Consider the following 7,801-nt stretch of genomic DNA (forward strand, 5'->3'; position numbering starts at 1 on the left):
TCTTTCTTTCTTTCTTTCTTTCTTTCTTTCTTTCTTTCTTTCTTTCTCTCTTTCTTTCTTTCTTTCTTCCTTCCTTCTTTCCTTCCTTCCTCCCTCCCTTGCTCCCTCCATCTCTCCCTCCCCCCTCTTTATTTTGTAAGGATTGTTTCATTCTTTTTATTTGAATCTCTAGTACTTAGCACAGGGCCTGGCACATAGTAGGTGCTTAATAAATGTTTTAGTTGATTAATGGGTTTCTGTAAGGGGAAATCAGACCTGACCAATCTATTAGAGTCAGATGGGACATATGCACATGGATTAAAAAAACCAAATGGATTTTATTTATTTAGATATTTAATATTAATAATATTGAAATTATTTTTAAAAAGTGACTCATGATGGTACTGGGGGGATATTTTGCCACTAATAGGGAATAAACTTAGAGATCTGAAATGGAGGCTGTGTACACGTTCTCTCCACTTCCCTCAAAAGAATATAAGCCCCTAGAGGACAGGGACTGCTGGTTTTTCTTTCTTTTCTTTTCTCTTTTCCTATTATTGGTCTTTTTATCTCTAGCAACATCTGGCACAAAGTAAGTGTTTAACAAATATTTGTTGAACTGAATTCAATTAAATAAAGAACTGTGACTAAAAGAGTGTTTCAGGAGCCATCTTATTTAGTGAGTATATATTATGTCTAAAGGTTGTCAGATGGTGCCTCTCTGGAATATTAATATATTCTTGGTAATAACAAAATGTCAAGTGTGGCAAAACTACTAATCCATGTGAGTGGGCAAAAAGGTGGGCTGATTGGTGACGGTAGTGTGGTACATCACAGAGAGCTTGGGACAATAAGTGATTCAATTTTAGGATTCAGTGATGGAAGAGACCTGAGGGACCATCTAATTTAACCCCCTCATTTTATGAAGGAGGAAACTGAGACCCAGAGATGTAGTTTCCAAGGTCACATAAATTGTGATGATAAACTCAGTGATTTTAGAAAAAACATGGAAAGACTTGCACAAAATAATGATAAGGGAAATGAGCAGAACCAAGAGAATATTGTATACAATAATAGCAATATTGTTTTAACAATGACTTTGAAAGAATAAGTCATTTTGACTATTATAAATTCCCAAATTAACTCTAAAGGACATGAGAAGAAAGACACTATCTGCATTCAGAGAAAGAACTGAGAAATGCAAGTATGTCAAGAATTATATATATACATAATAATTTATACATAATGTATTATTATTATGTAATATATATATATATAATTTTGAGGACTGGGGCATAGGGGGGAAGGAAAGAAAAAAGTAATTTATGTAATAATTTCATTGCATATTTGAAAGGAATAGCAAGTTGTGCATTGTAGATTTGCAGTTTCATATACAATCATTTTTTCCTTTGTACTTTGTTATGGAAATGCTTATTTTATTCCATAAATCAAAAATAAAATTTTTAAAAATTGTAAATTGCAGATAACCAGTAGTTGAACTCAGGCCCTCTGAATCTAAATCCCAATCTTGGTTCAGGGACCATCTGTGTACTCTAAACCTCCATTTTTTCTCTTGTAAAATGAAGGCATTGGACCAGAGAGTCTCCAAGGTCCATCCAAACTTGAAAAACTTCTACCATTGTACTTTATATTAGGTATGACGCAGAAAAGGGTCCTTGACTCACTATGGATTTTTCCCTCAGGGCGTTGGCCTACTATGTAGCCATGGAAATTAAGGGCAATGACCTGTTGGGCACAAACTGAAAGGTACTATTTGGGAGAGAACAGAAATCATGATCCCTATTTGTACAAAAGCATAGCAAGTTACCTCTGGGTTTCTGGGTACCATACCTCAAGATGTGTATCACAGAGCCAGACATGGGTTTAGGAGCCTTTGGACAAGTCTAGTAAAAAGAGGACTGCAATGGGATACACAGATTCTAGTTTGGGTCCTTCTACTGTCTCACTGGGTGACTTTGGGTAATCATGATGCCTCTTCTATAAAATGAGCGGGTTGAACTAGTTGATTTTAAAATGACATCTTTAAACCTTTGGTGCTTTTTCTATATGAGGCAGATAATAAAAACTAATCCTGATCCATCTGGAGAAATGAAGAATGAAAAGCATTAAATAAGACTTCTGTCAGAAGTTTTTATACTGCAGAAAGAGTCTGGGTATACTTTGGGGAATTTCTCACAATATTGCATTTTCCTCACTCTGAACATGAACAACTTCTCTACATATGATATGACCTAGGGTTTGTCACTAACTCCCCTTGAATAATATGTTTTTCAAAATTGGAAAGACAGAAGTTTATTGAGAGGGAAAGAAATAGAGAGAAAGAGAAAAACAGATGAGACAGAGGGAAAGAGGCAAAGAGAGAAAGAGAGAGAGAGAGAGAGAGAGAGAGAGAGAGAGAGAGAGAGAGAGAGAGAAAGGATGGAAGGGAAATATGGAGGGGAAAAGGGAGATGAAAGAGAAGGAGAATGGAATGAAGCCTCCAATGAGTTGTTACCCTTTGCCAGAGACTGGCACAGATTTTCACTTACAGTCATGTGTTAGCTAAGATTCCAGTATCATCTGTCAGATTTCTTCAACCTTTTCCATTTTCCAGTCAGCTTTATTTCTGCAGGTTTTTTTGTCCCAAATCGGTAGCACTGTTAAGACCTTTTTCCAGAATGTCAGTAGTGGCAGGAAACAACCACAGCATGTATGGTGGGGGAGTCAAGAATTTATAGAAAAGTAGAAAAAGGGAATTTGGAAAAAGGGACAGGGATTATGGGTGAGGTTTAGGGAAAGGGAAAGGTGAGTTAAGTTCTAGATCTGAGGAGTTTGAGGCATGGGGAAGGCACCCAGATGGAAATACCTAGCAGATATTTGAAAACACAAACTGGAGTCCATTTTGGTGAGGCAAAGAAAGGGTTAAATTATTTTCAATGCTCTATCTTTAATAAGTCAGGGAAATATGTATGGTGGCTGCAGTGAAATGTCTTCCTTTCTCATTTTCCAGGTTAATGGTGTTCCCAAAGGGAACATTGTGCCTAGATCCTTGAAGACTGGGCAGTGCAGAGAGAATTCCACCACTGGAGACACAGTAGCAGCAGAGGGCAGTAGCAGAAAGGAAGAAACAGCCCCCACAGGTACTTAGGGGGAAATGAATAGGGGAGTAGTTCTAGAAAGGATCTGTGTGTATATGGAAGACTGTGACTTGGATTCACAGAGATCTTTGTTGGGTTTCCATTGATTTTCCAAGGGTCTTTGTTTTTCTTTTTCTTAGCATTCCAATACAACTTATCTTCTTCAATACTTTCATCTGCTCTTTTAAGGGGGAGGAGGTGACCCTGGAGGGATCAGATCATGATTTTCCTGGGTTTTTTGAGTGAGGGCTCTAAGCCAGAGATCCCCAATCATTTTGGAGTCCTTTATATCCTAAGAGTCTCTCACATGAGAGTTAATGGAATAATGCATTTAGACAGATTTTTGTAACAAGCAAAAAATCTAGTTTAAACATTTTAAAACTTGTAGTTATCGGGGCGGCCAGGTAGCACAGCTATTAAGAGTGCCAGCTCCAGTGTCGGCATGACCTGGAGATTGAATGCAGGCTCCGACACTTAGCACCCACCCAGAAACAGCTGGCTGTGTAAACTTGAGCAAGTTACTTAACCCCGATTGCTTTAAAAAAGTCTTGCTTGGTCCCCCTACAATCTGCAGGCCAGGAGCTTTGAAGCAGCCATGCTGTGGCGTCTAGCCTCGGCACCTCTGTCACTTATCACCCCAGGGGCAGGGACTGGAACGTGCTCCTCCATCCCCCCTAGTTCTAACAGAGTTCCACACTGACCTTTTACTTTGTCTTTGGCATTTATGGGTTGATAATTCTGGAAACTGCCACTGCTACTGGTGATCCACTCTCCTGAAGTCCCTCCAGCCACTGCTGCTCAGGGCTGCCTGGGGGCTAAAACCAGGGGCTCGGGCAGGGCTGGGCTTGGCTTCCCAGCATGCTGTGATGGACTCTTTCTCTAGGTCTACAGGGCTGCCTTCAGCAGGAGATTTGTTACTCTCTGTCACTTTGTGGGTTCTGTAGCTCTGAAGTTTTTGAGAGTTATATTTTATAGGTATTTGAGGTGGTTATGGGGGGAGCTCATGGAGTTTTCCTACTTCTATGATGCCATCTTGGCTCTACCCCCCCTGAACCATCATATTAATATTTTTATGCTTGTGTCATAATTCCTGATTTGAATATAGCCTCTGTGGATCCCTAGCACTAAACACAGGGTTGGAAGCATAATAGACTCTTTTTGGAGACCATTGGGGTTAAGTGACTTACTTAGATTTACATAGTTATTAAGTGTCTGAGGTCAAATTTGAACTCAGGTCCTCATGACTTCAGGGCCCATGCTCTGTCCACTTCACCACCTGGCTGCTTCCATAATAGACTCTTAGTAAATGTTTGCTGAATTAATAGTCTAGTATGAAAGATAAGACACACATACAAATAATGCAAGAAAGGGCATTATAAAAAACACAGGAATTCTTAACCAAGGGTCCATGAATTTGTTTTTCAATACAATTTGTATTTCAAAATAATTGGTTTCTTTTATAAATCAATGTATTTTATTTTATTCATTTAAAACATCATTCTGAGAAGCAGTTTATAGTTTGCCAAAGAATTCCATGACAGAAGAAAAGGCCCAAAGGGGGTGGAGCCAAGATGGAGGAGTAGAAACAGGACTTCTGCTTGGCTCCTGCTTCTTCCTCCTCCAATACATGTAAAAAATGACTCTAAACAAACTTTAGAATTACAGAACCCACAAAGTGACAAAGAGAAACTAACCTCCCACTGAAGACAGCCTGGCAGGCTGGCAGGAAGGGGCCATTGCAGCACTCTGGGAGCAGAGCCCAGCCCCAAGTGAGCCTGAGGTTTTAGCCTCAGGGTGGCCCGACGAGCTGCAGCTAAAGAGATATCCAGAGAGTGGGAACATCAGCAGCTGTGGCGATTTCCAAAATTATCAACCCAAAATGCCAAAGAAAAAGTGAAAGATTAGTGGACTTTGGGAAGAAGGGGTCCAGGATTGTGGTCCGACCTCTGCCCACCAGAGGGAGAAGCAGCCAAGGCACAATGGCTGCACCAGGATGGCTGCTTCAGAGCTCCTGGCCTGCAGATTCTAGGGGGACTAAGCGACCAGTCTCAGGGGTTTCGCTCTTGCTTTAACCTGCTTGGATCTGGATCCCTGTCCTGGGTGGAGGTCCTGGGGTGCATGACCAGTGTAGCAGAGACAGTGGAGGCTTCAGAGAGGGCAGCCAACTAATAGCTCTGGCAGCTGAGAAAACCCCAGTGATTTGGAACAAAGCTCTCCTCTCTGAAAGCAGAATTCTACTGTGGAAAATAGCTCAAGAGTCAAGTGGTTGAGTGGCAACATGAGCAAGGAGGGGAAGTGGTGCAAGCAAAGCAGTCTGACTCTGTATTCCTTTTTTGGGGACAAAAAGGATCAAGGCATGGATCAGGAGGAAGACAATGAAGTCAGAACTCCTGCACCAAAAGCTTCCAAGAAAAATATGAACTGGTTACAGGTAATAAAGGAGCTTAAGAAGGATTTTGAAAACCAAATAAGAGAAGTAGAGTAAAAATTAAAAAGAGAAAGGAGAATGATACAAGAAAATCATGAAAAGAGAGTCAACGACCTGACTGAAGAAAATACCTTAAAAAATAGACTAACTCAAATGGCAAAAGAGTCTCAAAAAGACAATGAGGAGAAGAATTCCTTAAAGAGTCAAATTTGCCAGATGAAAAAAGAATCTCAAAAGCTCACTGAAGAGAATAATTCTTTCAGAATTAGATTGGGGTAAATGGAAGGTAGTGACTTTATGAGAAAACAAGTTACTATTAAACAGATCCAAACACATGAAAAAAATTAGAAGGCAATATGAAATATCTCATGGGAAAAACCACTGACCGGGAAAATAGATCCAGGAGAGATAATTTAAAAATGATTGGACTACCTGAAGGCCATGATCAAAGAAAGAACCTAGAAATCGTCCTTCAAGAAATTCTCAAGGAAAATTGCCCTGATGTTTTAGAACCAGAGGGCAAAATAGAGGTTGAAAAAATCCATCAATCACCTCCTGAAAAATATCTCAAAAAGAAAACTCCTAGGAATATTATAGCCAGGTACCAGAGTTCCCAGATCAAGGAGAAAATATTACAAGCAGCCAAGAATAACCAATTTGAATATTGTGGAAACACAATCAGGATAACCCAGGATCTGGCAGCTTCTACACTGAGGGATCGAAGGACTTGGAATGTGATATTCTGGCGGTCAAAGGAGCTGGGATTAAAACCAAGAATCACCTACCCAGCAAAACTGAGTATCATGTTTCAGGGGAAAATATGGTCATTCAATGGAATAGAGGACTTTCAAGCATTCATGATGAAAAAAACAGAATTGAATAAAAAATGTGACATTCAGATACAAGAAGCAAGAGAAGCATGAGAAGGTAAACAGGTAAACTAAATCATAAGAAACTTATCAAAGTTGAACTATTTACATTCCTACATGGAAAAACAATAATTGTGACTTATGAAATTTTTCTCAGTATGAGGGTAGTTGAAGGGAATAAAAATGTATACATATATATGTATATATATATACATATATATGTATATATATACATATATACACACACATACATGTCTATATAGAAAGGTATATGGGCATATGAATAACTGTGTGAGTGTGTGTATAGGTATACATAGACAGAGGCCACAGGACCAATTGAATAGGAAGGGATGATACTTAGAGAGATGAGAGAGGAATATAATGAGAGGAGATGGGGAGAGACAGAATGGGGTAAAATATTTCATATAGAAGAGGCAAGGGAAAACTGTTACACTGGAGGGGAAGAACAGGAAGTCAAAAGGGAATGAGTCAACCTTACTGTCATAGAATTTGGCTTCGGGAGGAAATGGCATACACACTAAATAGGGTATCTCACCCTACAGGAGAGTAAGGGGAATAGGATGAGAGGGGGGATGATGGAGGGGAGGGCAGGTTGGCGGGGGGAGGAAAGTTGGAAGTACACACTTTTGAAAAAGGACAGGGTCAAAGTAAAGAATAGAACAAGAGGGGGGCGGGATAGGGTGGAGGAAAATATAGTCAGTCTTTTGCTATATATCTACTATAGAAAAGTTTTGCATAGCTATACATATACAACCTATATTGAATTGCTTATCTTCCCAGTAAGGGTGGGTGAGGAGGGAAGAAGGAAAAGAATCTGGAATTCGAAAATTTTAAATATATATATATATATATATATTATATGCAAATTGGAAATAAGATATACAGGCAGTGGGGCATAGAGATCCATCTTGCCCTACTGGAAAGTCAGAGGGGTAATGGGGGAGAATATAGGAGAGAGCTGATTGGGGGAGTGGGTATTCAGTGGGATTGCTGTTTTGGGGTGGTAGGTAGGGGAAAGATGGGGAGAAAATTTGTAACTCAAAATATTGTTGAAATGAATGATGTAAACTAAAAATAAACATAAAATTTAATTCAAAATGAAAAAGAAAAAAAAGCCCAAATCTCCTGATGCCAAAGGAGGCAATAAGGGGAGATACTATAGCACATGATTTGTGCCTTGAATGATGGACAAAATTTCAATAGAACTTTTAGGATCCAATATAAAGTGCTGTGGTATTTCAACTTCCACAATATGATTGCTTCCTGCTTTCCCTTCCTTATTACACATTACCCTCCTCCACACACTCGTCTAGCCAAACTAGTATTGTTGTTGTTCCCAATTCTATAGCTTTTCACTTGCATTTACC

The sequence above is a fragment of the Petaurus breviceps genome, unplaced genomic scaffold (assembly GCF_028583685.1).
Source record: "Petaurus breviceps papuanus isolate PSGF00001 unplaced genomic scaffold, PetGlider_PUasm1.0 174, whole genome shotgun sequence".
Classification (NCBI taxonomy): Eukaryota; Metazoa; Chordata; class Mammalia; order Diprotodontia; family Petauridae; genus Petaurus; species Petaurus breviceps.